Raw genomic sequence first — 17,156 nt, 5'->3', positions numbered from 1 at the left:
GTCCCTATCTAGTTCCCTCATTTTAATGGTTTGACCCTCACACCCGTCCCTGTTTTTCTCTTTTTTTGTGCCCCGGAATCAGTTGCAGTCTAGGGCTCTTTGGATCCTCCCTCCAGGCTGGGTACTTTAGATGTGGGCGGGCTAAGGCCCTCCCACCTATCAGACCCCAATAGGAACAAATTAAAACATCCAATACGAATGAGGAATCAGATGGACTAGACAGTATCAGATTTCCTGGCATAAGCACTGGATTAATATTTGGAAGTAGTTGCAAATCAAATGGAGCCTATTAGTCACTAGACCCATAGAGTAACTGTTCAAAAGAGAGAAGGGTCTATTCTCCCTCTTGTGCTGTTGACCCCGGTGGTGCAAATGCTATGTATCACCAAGTGGGAGAGATCTCAAGATGGAAAAGCTCATCAGCCAAGTGCTGATGACGAGTAAGAAAAGCGGCAGTTGAGTGATGGGTCCCAACCCATAGTGACTGTTACACCAGTAAATAGGATGTCCCGTGCCCAGAGAAACACTGTTTATGACACAAGTGACATTTTGCTTTCAAAGGTAATGATCAAGGAAGCTTACAAAAAGTGGAAACTTGGACAGATGACAAGGTAGGGGTATAAATGTATAGCTCGAGAATGCCGGGGGGTTATCAGGAAGGTGAAAGCGCAATTGGAATTGCAACTGGCAAAGGATGTGAAGGATAACAAGAAAGGCTTCTACAGGCATGTTAACAAGAAGAAGGTGATCAGAGAGGGTGTGGGGCCCCTACTGGATGAAGGAGGTAACCTAGTGACAGATGATGTGGGGAAAGCTGAAGTACTGAATGCTTTCTTTGCCTCTGTATTCACGGACAAGGTCAACTCCCAGACTAATGCGCTAAGTGACGCAAGAGGGGATGAAGATGGACAGCCCTTGGTGGGGAAAGAACAGGTTAGGAATTATTTAGAAAAGCTAAACGTACACAAATCCATGGGTCCAGACTTAATGCATCCAAGGGTACTGAGGGAGTTGGCAAATGTCATTGAGGAGCCTTTGGCCATTATCTTTGAAAAGTCATGGAGATCGGGAGATATCCCAGATGATTGAAAAAAGGCAAATGTAGTGCCCATCTTCAAAAAAGGGAAGAAGGACGATCCAGGGAACAATAGGCCAGTCAGTCTTACCTTGGATCCTGGAAAAATCATGGAAGGGATCCTTAAGGAATCCATTTTGAGGCACTTGGAAGAGAGAAAAATGATCAGGAATAGTCAGCATGGATTCACAAAGGGCAAGTCATGCCTGACCAATCTGATTAGCTTCTATGATGAGGTAACTTGCTCTGTGGAGATGGGAAAGTCAGTTGATGTGATATACCTTGAATTTAGCAAGGCTTTTGATATGGTCTCCCACAATATTCTTACCAGCATGTTAAAGGAATGTGGATTGGATAAATGGACAATAAGATGGATGGAAGGCTGGCTAGAAGGCCGGGCCCAGCGGGTAGTGATCAACGGCTCGGTGTCAGGATGGCGGTCGGTTTCTAGTGGAGAGACCCAAAGTTTGGTTCTAGGACCGGTTTTGTTCAATATCTTTATTAATAACCTAGCTAGGGGGAGAGGTAGATACGTTGGAGGGCAGAGATAGGGTCCAGAGTGACTTAGACAAATTGGAGGATTGGGCCAAAATAAATCTGATGAGGTTCAACAAGGACAAGTGCAGAGTCCTGCACTTGGGACGGAAGAATCCCAAGCATTGTTACAGGCTGGGGACCAACCAATTAAGTAGTAGTTCTGCAGAAATGGACCTTGGGGTTACAGTAGATGAGAGGCTGGATATGAGTCAACAGAGTGCCCTTGTAGCCAAGAAGTCTAATGGCATATTAGGTTGCATTAAAAGGAGCATTGCCAGCAGATCCAGTGATGTCATTATTCTCCTTTATTCGGCTCTGGTGAGGCCACGTCTGGAGTATTGTGTCCAGTTCTGGGCCCCCCACTACAAAAAGGATGTGGACGCATTGGAAAGGGTCCAGTGGAGGGCAACCAAAATGATTAGGGGGTTGGAGCATATGACCTATGAGGAGAGGCTGAGGGAGTTGGGTCTGTTTAGTCAACAGAAGAGAAGACTGAGGGGGGATTTGATAGCAGCCTTCAACTTCCTGAAGGGAGGTTCCAAAGAGGATGGAGAGAGGCTGTTCTCAGTAGTGACAGATGGCAGAAGAAGGAGCAGTGGTCTCAAGTTGTGGTGGGAGAGGTCCAGGTTGGATATTAGGAAAAACTATTTCACTAGGAGGGTGGTGAAGCACTGGAATGTGTTACCTAGGGAAGTAGTGGAGTCTCCATCCCTAGAGGTGTTTAAGTCTCTGCTTGACAAAGCCCTGGCTGGGTTGATTTAATTGGGATTGGTCCTGCCTAGGGAAGGGGGCTGGACTTGATGACCTTCTGAGTTCTCTTCCAGTTCTATGATTCTATGATCAATACACTGAGCTGCCAGTTTGGCACACGGATTGTATGTTTCCATAGCTTCTTTGTTTGACCATTTTGTGTTACATGTATACAAAAGGATGTGTCTCTTTCAAGCAGGGGAGGAGTGTAACAGATCTACTGTGCCCACTGGATGTGTGTGTGCATGCATACAGGGCTGTCCCTAATGGGATGCTGAGCCTGGAGCAACCTCTTCATCTTCCCCAGGCCTACACCCACCCTCCCTCTTCCGGCCCTTGCTCCATCCTTCCCCCACTCAATTCCAACCCTTCCCCAAGCTTCATCCCTGCTCCTTCCTTCCCACCCCCAGTGCACCCCTTCTTCAAAGCTCTTTCCTCCCAGAGACATGACCCAGTGGATTTCTGGGAACCTAGAGTCGGCAGCAGTGGGTTAGGCCCTCCACATTCGCCACAGTGACGGGAGCCATGGGAAGCAGCACAGCGCAGCAACCTGCTCCCCTGCACCACCATCTTCCCACCAGATAGTGCCTCTTCCCCATGGAAGTGGGAAGCACAACATCCTAGCCCCAGCCCTTTCTGCTTTGCTCTTGGACATCTGCTTCCTAACACCATTGTGAAACAGAGATACCCAGCTGCAAAAGAGAGGAGAGCAGCAGTTTGCTGGGTTGCTCCACTTCCTGAAGATCTCATCGCTATGATGAGTGTGTGTGTGGGGGGGAGGAGGGAGTCTAACCCCACACCAGGCCCCAGGTAATCCCACAGGTTAATATCAATATGGGGTACAGTCCCATCCATAGTGTGGTTGGGGCAGCAGCTATGGGTGAAGAGCAACCTCAGAGCAGACACCCCGAAACATCCTATGGATGGGATGACTCTTCACGCATATATAGGTTGAACCTCTTACTCCAGCACTCTCTGGTTCAGCAACATCTGTGGTCTGGCATGATTTTAGTTAGCCTCTCCCCCCATTACAGAAAGAATGTGGACAAATTAGAGAGTGTCCAATAGAGGGAAACAAAAATGATTAGGGGTTGGGTAGTATGACTTATGAAGAGTGGCTGAGAGATTTGGGCTTATTTAGTCTGCAGAAGAGAAGAGTGAGGGGGGATTTGATTGCAGCCTTCAACTACCTGAAGACAGGTCCCAAAGAGGATGGAGCTAAACTGTTATCAGTGATGACAGATGACAGAACAAGGAGCAATAGTTCTCAAGTTGCAGTGGGTAAGGTCTAGGTGAGATATTAGGAAAAAATTACGTCACTAGGAAGATGATGAAGCACTGGAAAGGTTTGCTTGAGAAAGTGGTGGAATCTTCATCCTTAGAGGTGTTTAAGGCCAGACTTGACAAAGCCCTATCTAGAAAGCTTTGGTTGGGATTGGTCCTGCTTTGAGCAGAGGGTTGACCTGGATGACCTCCTGAGGTTTCTTCCAACCCTAATCTGTGATTCTATGACTTCCCCCAAAATGTATTAATGTAGCAGGCAATCAGCTCAAAATTAGCCAGGATAACAAAGTCCATTCATTTTCCTTTTTGGAGATATGGTGTAAAATCTTCCCCTCCTCTCCATGCGCTTATCTTTTAGCATAATTAAAACTCACTAAGCAGTACTTCAGTTCATCATCTCCAACATCGCTAATGGATCTAGTTTGTTCTCAGTGATTATGGTTAATATTTCTCTAAAGAAATGTCAGGAGCACATCCCAAAGTAAATTTAATTTGTATCTTATGTGCTGTAAGCTCGTATAAATGTTTGTCTTGTTTATGTTTTCATGCAGACATGGCCATTAAATTTGTATGTTTTGCAAGTTATGTGATTCACTCAAAAAGAGAATATTAATCTTTTATTGAATCTATAGGACTATGGAGACTTGCTTGCTGATTTTCTCTTCATTATTAGCAGTTACACTGATGGGTTCTAACATTCTCAACACCAGCATACTTGGGATATATTTCCTCTGACTTCTTACAACTTTTCTGTACTCTACCATCTACATATTTTGTTAGTCTATAAAATACTGCAAAGCTATTTGTTGTTTTTTAAGTTTTTCCTTTTAAACTGAGAGATTTCTGATTTCTCATATTACTGAGATAGCTGTCATTTTGTGTTGGGATTAGACTATGTTGGATTTGTTTTAAAACATCATTTCACTGAAAAATAACAATTTGTCTACATAAAAAGCCTGTAATTTAGAAATAACGGGCTTGTTATTTTGAAATAATATCTCCTGCTTATGATGAGGAATAAGCTTATTTTGAAATAGTTATTTCAGGAGGTATTATATTGAAAGAGTTTATTTTGAAATAATGTGATAGTGTAGACATAGGCTTAGAAACTAAATAAAGTATATAGAATCATGAGCTTTTGTGAGTAAAACCCATTTCACTTGATGAAGTGGGTTTTACCCATTAAAGCTCCAGGGAGATGGAGACTATGGATGTCCAAGAAGACAGAAGTATAACACTTTCCATAAAAAGATCAAGTCAGCTATCCAACTGGCTCAAATCCTGGCAAAAACAGATATGGATGGAATCGTCTTATAATCTCAGCCCTACACAACCTTGGCATTGGAAACAGGAGATTAATGATGATGATGATGATGATGATGATGATGATGATGATGATGATGAAAATTTAAAAAAAACTCTGTTCAGAATGACATTTTGTATAGAAATTTACACTAAGTAGCAAAAATTAAAAAGTCTTAAAATCAAAACTAAACATTTTGAAATGATAGGAATGAAACGTTGATATGAAGTGATTTTGTTTTCAAACTTTGGATTCATGACTTTTTTTTTTTTTGAGATTTGTTTATTGTCCCAATTTGGGAAGGGAACCTTTTTTGAAATGTAACAATACTTTTGTGGGTCAGAAGAACTATTTCCCACCCAACTCTGTGTCTATGAAACATAGATTCAGCTTGATATCATCAGTAGATTGTTAGCTGCAAAGAGTGTGGCATCTCATTTCCAAGTCGTAATATACATCCATTCACAAGGAAGGGATAGAAACGTGACTTTAGATTTGGGATGGAAGAGAGGGGTGTCCTTTTTTTTAAATGCTAGCCACAGTTCAGAGAAGAAATGGGTAATTTTGCCATTTCCTGTTAAAATTCTCTTCTGTGAACTGAAGACGCCAAATGTAAACTTATCGGCCCAGAACACATCACCAGCACTAATGCTTTTGTTGGTAATGACTTTCTCTGCACAGGGGTCTCCAGATTTACTGCATTATACCCTAGCAGGCTGCTTAAGTCCCTAGAAAATCTGTCTGTTCATATTATACTCATTTTCAGAGGCTTAGTTCAGTGTCTTCCATATCAATATTCTTAATGGTGTTAATATTAGTTTACATCAGAGATAAGGGGACCCATCAAAAGCCACTCTCAGTAGTGTTAATAAAACATCTCTTATATCCAGCATTTTGGAGTAAACATCACAGAGCCATTGTTATCGAACACAGTAAGTACCTATTCTGACGTACAGGTTTTTAATTACTCATTTGGCCATGGCTCTAAGAAGCATACATTTCATTAATTAATCCTATGCAAACTGTCAAGAGGACATGGATGTACAATAGTATTTAGTTTTTTGAAGACATAAATAATTATTTGATATCTAGCTTCTCTCCCCCTCCCAGTCACACCACCCTTGACACATGAGTAGATAATCCCTCTGTTGTTTTAATTTCTGGGGCTGCTTAGAGGAACATAAAAAAAAGGCTCTTCTCTAATGACACAATTGAATACATTGGATTTAACTTCCTTCACTCAAGAGAAAATAGCAATCATAATACGAGGCGTTCTGATAGAGTCTTTCATGTATGAATCTTTGCTAAGGGGCATGGCCTCCCTGAGGCCACTTCTACACTGCATGCTTATTTTGAAATAAGCTATTCCAAAATAGTTTCACGAGGCATACCGGAGCGGTCAACAAAAGCTTCCTTTGTCGACCGTGCCGCCTCTAGACTGCCCAACTGTACCAGATCAGCTGATCGTTGGTACAGTGCAGCGGCCATTTTGATGTCAATTAAGCTCGATTATTTAAATTGCCGCTTCATTTTGCTATGTCTAGTAAACTCATCTACATGGCTCCGTCGACAGAGCCATGTAGTCTAGACACACCCTAAGGTGTCACAGGACTTCTCGTTGTTCTTGCAGATTCAGACTAACACAGCTACCCCTCTGAAACATATCATACTTTAGTGTTTTTAATAGGGGATGAGTCAGATATATTGCTTTTGTTATGACATTGAGAAAGCTCTTTAGCTGATACTAGAACTTTTGTGAATCAGGTGTCTTCCTATAAGGCTTATTGGTATATGGGTGACATGCTGCATTGGCCAAGGGGAAAGAAAGTTCTAAGTGAAATGTACAGCTGTTTCTGAGTCTTAGGCTACCTCAGTGAGTATTTGTGGTTCAGCATTGAAGGAACAACACATAGCCAGTTCTGTAAACCATTTACCTCATTTTTGTGGTCAAATCCCACATGTTTTTAATATAAATAGGTGTTTGTGCCTGTCTGTGGACATACAGTGATGGCACATTCAGCATGCAAATCTAGCCTTATTTAAATCAACTGCAAAAATCCCATTCATTCCAAACAAGAAGGGATTTATTCTCTATGTAGAAGGCCTGTTTAGAAAAATTGACCATTATGATTGACAGGAGAGAATAATGCAATACTATCTACAGAAGCTCAGAGGAATACTTATCTGCCTTGTATCCCAGACACTGCATGACTTTCTCTACAAGTATTGATGAATTGTCATTCTAGAGTCGATATTAATATGTGTAGTAGAAAGAGAGAGTCAGAGAGATGAGTCTGTTCCTAAGAGGCCTGGCATGAGGTCTGAACTAAAGTAATGGTCAAGCCTTGAATCTATAAAGCAAAGTTAGCAAAAATCAGGCTATGAATAGACTCATATACCCTGGCAAAAACAGAGCCGATATTACAAAAACTCGCACATTCCTAGCAGTACTAGTCATAGGACACTCGAGTAAATACATTGCTGAAGGGTGGTAGCAAACCCCCCCCCCCCCCCCACAATGTGTGGTGATGGATTGAGATGATGTAAGGACACACTGATCCCTTTTAAAAACAAGGCCAGGATGACTGGGTGATGGATGGAAATGTTTTGATGAAACCAATGTGCACAAGGTAAAGGGTGGTAACAAACTGTATCAGAGGGACATCAGAGGGGTAATATGTAATTTGTTTGCATCAGAGTATAAAAAGGAGCTGCAGAAAGAGTGGTGTTGGCCAGCCTAGGGTGGGACTGGAAAGTGCCGCCATTCACTGAGCTACATCCATAGTCATGGGCATACATGTATTAAGTGCACTTGTGGCACATGTAGGGAACTAATACCATGCTTCAGCAGTAATGAACTTTCGTTACTAAACCAAGACTTGTGATCATTGTGAGCAGATCTACCTCCGCATCAGAAAAAGGAATACCGATGTCTACGGCCAGATGGCCAGACAGGACAGGCACATAGACCTTCGACCAGGGCCACATGAAAATAAAAGAGCTCCAGCAGGCCTACAATAAGGCAGAGTGCCACTATTACGACCATCTGGACCTCACCCTGGGAAGGAGGCCTGTCGCCTCCCAGCCCATCATCGTCGAGAGCAACCAGGACATGCCCAGCGTCAGCCTCCTCGAGGGCAGTGTTGTGGAAGGTGAGAAGGAAGAGGAGCAGGCTAGCCAGGCAGCCTCCACTCCTGGTCAATGTGGAGGAAATCGATCCCCTGCATGGGAAGCTGCTGGGGGGAGGCAGTGGAGGGGACTCCAATAGCACTCTCCCCGGCAAGTGGCCTCTGCCACTTACACACACCTCCTCCAACAGCCTCCTTTCCTCCAGCGAGTAGGGATATAAGTTCTCTGTGTGTGTGTCTAGACTACAGGGTATTGTTGACAAAAGTGGACTTTTGTTGAGAAAACTATACCTGCATCTACACTACTGCTGCGTTGACAACAGTAAGTCAACAGAATGCAGCAGTTTTGTTGATGGCAGTAAACCTCATTCTATGAGGAATAACGCCTTTTTTCGATAGTACTTTATTGAAAAAAAGGCCCTATTGCATGCAAACTGCTTTTTCAAAAGAGAAGGTCTAGACTCTGTCAAAAAAGTGGCTTGCTTTGTCTGCAGTACTGGTTATAGTCTAGACGCTCTTTTTCGACAGAGGCTTTGTCGACAGTATCTGTCAAAAAAAGTCTAATCTAGATGTACACGCTATGTGGGATGCTGCCAGTGCTGGACATAGATGGAAGCTGAGCTGACCCATGCTCTCTTGTCCCACCCACAGGCACTTGGCCTGGACAGCACCTTCCCAGGCCTGCTTGTCTCCAGGCCATGGGGGTAGTGATGATCCCCTGAGACCCCTGTGCCCCTGCAAGAAAGTTCCCGCTGTCTAGGCAACAGATGGCTTTGCTCAAAGCACATCACCATTGTCTGTTTGCAACAGCATTTTAACTGGAGCCTAAAGTTTTTGTTTGAAATAGTTATGACGGAATGTTTGGTAAGGTTATCCCCACAACAAGTTTACCACAGATCCAGGTAGGAAATCCAACATATGGTTGTTAATTCGAGTTTTAATAATTCTGTGCTTGATGAAAATGGAGCATCTTGAGAAATTGATTCAGAATATAATCCATAAACTTCAGAGGAAACATTTATTATCTAAATGAGAGTTTTCTAATTAATCATAGCTTGGGATTAAACTCAGAGCAGCTGTTACTAGTTAAAAAACAGAAAACTTTTTTCTCCGCCACTGACCTAAACTTTAAAAGCAGTTAAAAAAATTAAATTCTGACAGGAGCATGTTGAGAATTTTGAGAGCTTGGTGACTGTTTTAATCAAAAGTATAATCCATGTTGGCTAAAACAGGTAGCAATTAAAAGCCTTTCCAAAAAGAAAGGCTTTTTGATAAAGAAAAATGTACTGCATTACCAACCCATCATCAATTTGTCAAGCGTAAAATGTCAAAGCCGTTGAAGGTACCTAATTGACATTAACACCTAATTAAGTTACAACACCAAAGAAAATAAGCAGAAAATCTAGCAATCATTTCCTCCGAATGCTATGCCACCTTGATGAATGTATAAAACATCTTTCATTAAGGCTGCTTTGCATTCTTCTTATGGAAGTTCTGAATTGTGGTGTACAGTATATTAATCTATAAGGAAAGATCAGTTAAATATGGCTTTCTCTTTCACTTCCTATTTCTGAAATGCTGAATAATACTGCAGCTTGCTTTTGAACAGAAGCTATTCCACACAGAGATGGCTACTCAGTAATGAGTCATTTGTGTGTGTGTGTGTGAGAGAGAGAGAGAGAGAGGGAGGGAGGGATAGATGGATAGATGGGTAAGTTGATATCCCTGTAAGGTAAGTTTGACAATTTTACAGATGGCTAAATGAAGCACAGAAGCTAAGCAACATGGCAACATGTCTTAGATTAAGGTGGATGAGGTGATGTCTTTCATTGGACAAACGTTTCCTGGTGAGAGAAACAAGCTTTCACACCAGACAGAACTCTTCTTCCAGTCTAAGAAAAGTGGTTTGAAATTTGTCTCTCTCACCAACAGAAGTTGATCCAATATAAAAATATTATCTCCCTTGGCTTGTCTAGCTAATATCCAGGGACTGATGTAGTTGAAACTATGCTGCCTACATGCCTTAGGTTACACACACTGGTAGTTGCAGTTATGGGATATATAAGACGTTTCCCTGCTCTGAATCAATGAAATAAAAGTAAAATGATTTGATCATCGTACATCTGTATGCCATTCCAAGGTTAGCTCTTGTGTGATATCATTTTGAGAAGTTGGCACACACAAATGAAAATCGCATTTGTATACATACATTTATTGCAATGCCTCATGAAAAATGGGAGCACATATGCATATTTTTTCTGAAAAGTTCAGACTTTACATCTTTTTTCACTCACAACTTAAAATAGCCATCTGCAAGGTGGAATGTAGCATCTGTTTACAATAATACAGCAACATTGCACAAATGCTTGGTGATAGAAAAATCCTGTACCCATTGAGTCTGATCAGATGAATAAATTAGATATTAAGTTTCCTCTTCTTCTGTAAAGAACTTTTGAAGAAATTGATATCACTGAATCCAGTGGAAGAGTTTGTGGTAGAAAGTGCTAGTCAGGTGACAGAACAGAACCCAAAAGGAGACCCAAGATCAGAGACACATACACCTGTTCATTTCAACAGCCAGCCCAAAGTTCTCCTCTGAGAAAAAAAATGGAATCACTCATGACAGGTGGTAAGTTGAGTTGTTTAATTTATTTTTGGTAGATACTCAGAAACAACAATACAATAATCTGTATAGAATAACAGAAAAGTAGGCAACTTTATTAAATGTCTATTGATGTTGAAATTTAGTTTTGCATTAGTTTCTACAGCTTAAGAGGAGGAGAATCAAGAGTTTATAGAAAATTCAGACAATAAGATTTGTCAACCCTAAATCTATGGTACATTAGTGGCTGTATTTCAAAAGGAGTTTGGTAGTATCACGTTACATTTCACCGACACTGAGATAACCATGAAAGTACATGTTAATTTCCATGGAAATTACAACAGTAAAGCACACTGAAATAGTATCCTTCATGCAAGAGAAGTCCCAGAGTGCTTTAGCATTCAAAAACAATTTAAAGCTGCATCAGACTAATTTTCCCGTTTTTTAAATTTAAAACCTTCAATAAAATCATCTTTCTGAAATTCTCTTAATGTTTTTCACATGCACACAGGGGTCTCATAATTGTACCAAACCATACTAAACAAATCTGAATGCTACACGTTTTTGCCAATGCATTTTTTTTTGGTGGCACCATTAAACTGATCAGTGAACTTTAGCTCTGTCTGAAAAACTGGCTTATACTGTGCAGAACCCGCTAAATACTGAGTGTATCTTCTTTTGTGTCCAAATCTCTTTGTGCAGAAACAAAGATCTGCCAAAACATTTTTCTTCATTGAGGAGGACAATAATATCCTGCTGTGTGGATATTGGTCTTGATCCTCAGAATTATTTAGCACATGAAGGATACATCTACACAGAAGCATCATTTCGGGATAACTCATGTTATTTTGAAATAGTGTAGTATGCATCTACACAGCAACCACTTATTTCAAAATAATGTCAAGATGGAGAACTTCTTACTGTGACTCATGGTAACTCTCATTTCACAAAGGGTAAGAGAAGTCAAAGGAAGAGTATTCTTCCTTCAACTTCCTGCTGTGTAGACAGTGCCCAAAGCCGAGTTAAGCTATTTTGACTTCTGCTATGCAATTGACATAGCTGAAGTCGCGTATCTTAATTAGACTTTTACCTAGCAGTGTAGATGTGCCCTAATAGTCCTTGCTTATGTGAATTAATAGATTGTACCCAATGTGGCCAATCCTGTGACTCAGAAGTTTACAGGATTCTATTGTACCCAGTCACAAATAAACTAAATTCAGGTCTCATTTTATATAATGCTACCAGCTTCCTGGTTTTATGTATTCTTATGTCATACCTTCCTATGGTGACAGGTACACTTTGCCAGAGATGACACTGAAGGGATGAGGGATGCCTTGTTGTTCTATTCCTCAGTTCTTTAATTATTTTAATACCATGCTTTATTAGCTGCAGAACTTTTCAGAATACTTCTGCACACTAAGGCCAGGCCTACACTAGACTCAGCAGCTTGGCTTACGGTATGCGACTCCAGCTATGTAAAGTACGTAGTTAGAGTTGGCTTACCTTCAGCCAGGCTTGGCAACGTCCCCACAACATGAGCAAATGCTCCCATTGGCTTCCCTTACTCCTTGCCAAAGCAGGAATACTGGCTGCTGGCAGGGGTGGCCCTCTGAATTTGATTTAATGGGTCTTAACTAGACTCACTAAATGGAACACTGGAAGATCTTCCGCAGAGTGAATATGAGGCCAAAGCAATTGTCTACACAGCCCTGCAGTTCAGACAATGGGGGTGTGAGAGGTAGAGTGCTCCATGCCACAGCCTAACTGCCCCTGCTGGCATGAACTAAAAGATACCTAGTTCACATTGATATTGTCTTTAACATGACCTAGGTATCTTTTAGTTAACACCAGCCGGGTCAACACAAGGCAATTAGAGCTCACCACATTCCAGCACTCCACAATGAGGCATTGTGTAGAGAAGCTGTGAATAGGTGTGTGATTGGGGCTCACCCCATGCAGCGTGTGAAAGGACTAATGTGGGCCTGAGAGACCAATTATGTTAACCTGGTTTAACCAGAAGAGTGGGCCAAGCTTACCTGATAATGAGGGATAGCTGAGGAAAGAAATGGCTGGCAATTATAAAGGTAGGTAGTTGAGAGCAGAGAGGTGGAAGTGCAGGCAGAGAGGGTAGGGCTATGGCTACACTAGCTCATTAGTTCGAGCTAGGTAGGGTAATGAGGGCAAGCGGAATTGCAAATGAAGCCCGGGATTTAAATATCCTGGGCTTCATTTGCATGTTCCCGGGCTTCGTTTGCAACTCCGCTTGCCCTCATTACCCTACCAACTCAAACTAACGAGCTAGTGTAGCCGTACCCAGAGTGAGGAACTGTGTAGTCATTCTCTGTAACTAGAGCATAAGGCAGAGGTCTCCAACCTGTGGGATGCCACCCTCCCTTTGCAGGGTACAGAGAAACCTTATATAGTAATCAGGATTCATTGTTGTGGTATCCTGATAGGTCTCCTGCTCCATCTATGATGATAACCATTTGTGTGTGTGCATGTGCTCCTCTGTATATTATGTTGGCTTGCAGCACAGCAGACCAGAAATTGTTGACCACAGCAGACTCCGAGAGAGCCCCCAGTGACCACAAGATCAGATATGGATCAAAGGTACCCATCCAGGTATATTGTTAAATGAAGTACAATAATAGTTGTCAGTAGACTCTACCAAACGACTACACATATGTACCTCCTAACAACAGACTGACTCAGTCCATGATATGGGTTGATATGGGACTCTGCCCCCTAGGCCAGCCAAAGACAATTCTTTACGGGTACACTTTTATACACAGGTACAAACAAAGTGACACATCACTCCTGAAGTTGCCACCTACTGTTGCTTAGTTACCATCCCTTACGTTATACAAGGGGGATTCAATTACTATCTCTCGTGCTGTCAGTTTAGACTTTGTCCTGAATCTGGGTTGGCATGCCTGTTATTTGTCTGGAGGAAATTGACACTGAGATGCTTCTGCACAAGGTATTCTGTTATGACCCCTCTAGAATATGTTTATAGCCTGGGCTTAGCACCTCTTAAATATGAGCCTTTCTGGTGTAATGGGAAGTCCCTGGTTCCCCTACAAGCCACCAGCGGAGGTGACATGAATTCCCCCTGACGTACAAGGGTAGAGCCAGTGGAAGGCCTGAGGCAAAGAGGTGCAAGCACTCTGGGGCCCAGAGTTGAGGCCTGAGACTTCATATAAGGACACTGGATTTTTATTATCTGGGATTTTATTATCCCCATAAGGTGTGGACTTACATCGTGACCTAGCCAGACACCTGAGTCACAGAAAGGGTAGGACAATTCAAGACTACAGTGGCCACTGGTAGAGTGTTACTAGATGGGGAAAGAGCTGCTGCCTCACACATGGTCTCTATGGGTATGTCTAGACAGCAATTCCAGTATCCCAAAATAGCCATTCCATGTCTTTGAAACAAGCCCATTATTTCAAAATAGCTTTCGAAATAATGGGCTCGCTATTCCAATGTCCCTGTAAATCTCATTCCACCAGGATTAAGGGACATTTCAGAATACCACTCTATTTCGAAATACACTCAAAATAAGCTACGTGATTGGCGTAGCTCAAATTGCGTAGCTTATTTTGAGCTATAGGTGCAGACGCACCCAAGAAGGCTCTGCAGAAGTAAATCCTCTTTAAACTCAACAAATTAATTCCTAAAGAATTTCAGCCACATTCAGGTAGGGGAAAGAAATATCTCCTGACTAAATGTTCATTTGAAAGAATACTTGATGGCAAATGCCATTTCCTCTAATTCAGTGTTTGGTATCTGTTGTAATAATTAAACCTCCAAATCTTCTCTAATGGTGAGCTCAACTGTGGGAAAGAGAATAAAAGTTTACAAGAAGTTTGTGACGGGGTCGCAGAGCAAAGTGTGTCCCCGCCACTAGACCTCCACCAGGGGCCGGACAAGCCGCTCTCACCCCTGGCTGCGGCGACAGAAGAGCTGGCGGCCGGAGTGGAGCCGGCAAGCGGCATCCTGACCCTGGGCGGCGCATGCGCCTTCGAATCCAGACAGGAGGGGGGCAGAGGATTTGGTTATGTGGAGTAGAGGGCAGGAGTTGGGGAAGGGAGTGACTAGGGTGCCAGAGACAGGCTTTGCCAGAAGACTTACCAGCCAGCACCATTTCTGAATCAGCCTCCCTGCCTGCCCTGCCCATGCCCAGCCTGCAGCCATATGCTCTAGTGGCTTCCTGTTATTGAAACAGGCAGCTCCCATTGGCCAGTTTCTGGTGAGAAACTGGCCAATGGGATTATGCCGGGGGGGGGGGGAGCAGCTCCTAAAATTTTCCCCCTCCCCTCTGGACTCCCAGTTTTTAAAGAAGAACTGCACGGCAGACACTTTTCTGAGCGGCGTGAAGGTGGGGTGTGGCAAGGAGGAAGCCTGCCTGGGGCTCCCCACAGTGTCCACAGCCTGGATCTGCTGGCTTGGTGGGCTGGATTTGGCCCGCAGGCTGGATTTGGCCCAGGCCTGCTCTGTCGATTTCCCATACAGTCTATAACAAACCAAAGAATTAAACCAAGGTCTCTCAAATCCCAGGCCAGCACCCAAAGCACTGGCCCTTCCTTCTTGGTAGAGCACAAAGCCAAAATGTAATCTAAAGACTAGTCTACACTAGAAGTGTGACATGGGTGCAGCTGTGCTAGCCCCGCTGTGCTGCTGGTGGACACAGAGGGGGATTCCAGACCATTTTAAATTTGAGGTAATCAGTGGGCCAGGGGATATACTGGGGAGGAGCGAACTGGGTGGCAGGGAAGGCCAGTGCACCTAGCAGAAGGTCACAGGGGCTGCAGGCAAAATAAGGGGAGAGACCCGGCCCCAAACTTGGATGGAACCTAGGTCCATGCCAGGAATATTCCTGGTGCCCAAGCACCTTGGGCACATAGAACTCTCCGCCTATGTCTGAGGACATGTTATTTTGCCACTCTTAACCTAGCAACAAGGACTAATGGTAGGGAGAGTGGGTTATATGGAGTGTATTCTCCTTGTGAATGATAAAGCAGAGGCATTTGTTTTTAGGTATGAAATGATATTGTATGGTCATTCAGGTATATGAGAGGAAAGCTGGAAGTGGGCATCCAGGTACCAAATATAGTATACAAATACTTACTTGGGCTCACAGTCCAGCAATCTGTGGTCTTACACGGGCCAATATAACAGATGCATGGTGCCATCTAGTGGCAGCAGAACCATCTTTAAATGCTTCAGGGGGTAGCTGAGTTAATCTATAAAGGATAAACTTAAAAACCAACAAATTGTCCGGTAACACTTTAAAGACTAACATGTTTTGTTAGTCTACATGTTTTGTTAGTCTTTAAAGTGCTACCGGACTATTTGTTGGTTTTTAAGTTAATATTTAAATAGATATTCTAAACAAGGCAGCTAAGTCCGTTACAAGTCCAGCCTGATTACTAGTATAAGAATGAAGTGATGGTTCCTTCCAGTCTCTTTCCCTGAACACTCATTATTCACAGATCAACTCAGAAGATGCTCATAGAAGAGACAGTTGGGAGTTTGGTTTGACGTTACTGGATGAACTATCAGAGCTGCAGCTTGGCATAGGTGGGGGGCTGCATGAACTTACAGCTATTTCATTTTTGATCTCTCTGTGTGTTGGCATTTGAGAGTCAGAATTAATTAAACATGATGACAGGAAAGGAAGCTGCTCCCTGAACATAAGAGGGAGGCCTGGGATGTCTGACATAATGAACAGAGCAAGACTCCAATCCTGCACTGAGCTCCCGACAGGCAGTCTCCATGCTCAGCTCACTGGGGTTCTGTGCAGAGAGAGTTATCCATCCATACGGAGCTTATCATAGAATCATAGAATAATAGGACTGGAAGGGACCTCGAGAGGTCATCGAGTCCAGCCCCCCGCCCTCAAGGCAGGATCAAGCTCCGTCTACACCATCCCTGACAGATGTCTATCTAACCTGTTCTTAAATATCTCCAGAGAGGGAGATTCCACCACCTCCCTTGGCAATTTATTCCAATATTTGACCACCCTGACAGTTAGGAATTTTTTCCTAATGTCCAATCTAAACCTCCCCTGCTGCACTTTAAGCCCATTACTCCTTGTCCTGTCCTCAGAAACCAAGAGGAACAAATTTTCGCCTTCCTCCTTGTGACACCCTTTTAGATATTTGAAAACCGCTCTCATGTCCCCCCTTAATCTTCTTTTTTCCAAACTAAACAAGCCCAGTTCATGAAGCCTGGCTTCATAGGTCATGTTCTCTAGACCTTTAATCATTCTTGTCGCTCTTCTCTGCACCCTTTCCAATTTCTCCACATCTTTCTTGAAATGTGGCGCCCAGAACTGGACACAGTACTCCAGCTGAGGCCTAACTAGTGCAGAATAGAGCGGCAGAATGACTTCACGAGTTTTGCTTACAACACACCTGTTGATACAACCTAGAATCATATTTGCTTTTTTTGCAACAGCATCACACTGTTGAC

This window comes from Pelodiscus sinensis, chromosome 6 (genome assembly GCF_049634645.1).
Source record: "Pelodiscus sinensis isolate JC-2024 chromosome 6, ASM4963464v1, whole genome shotgun sequence".
NCBI lineage: Eukaryota > Metazoa > Chordata > Testudines > Trionychidae > Pelodiscus > Pelodiscus sinensis.
Note: the sequence above shows the minus strand (reverse complement) of the source record.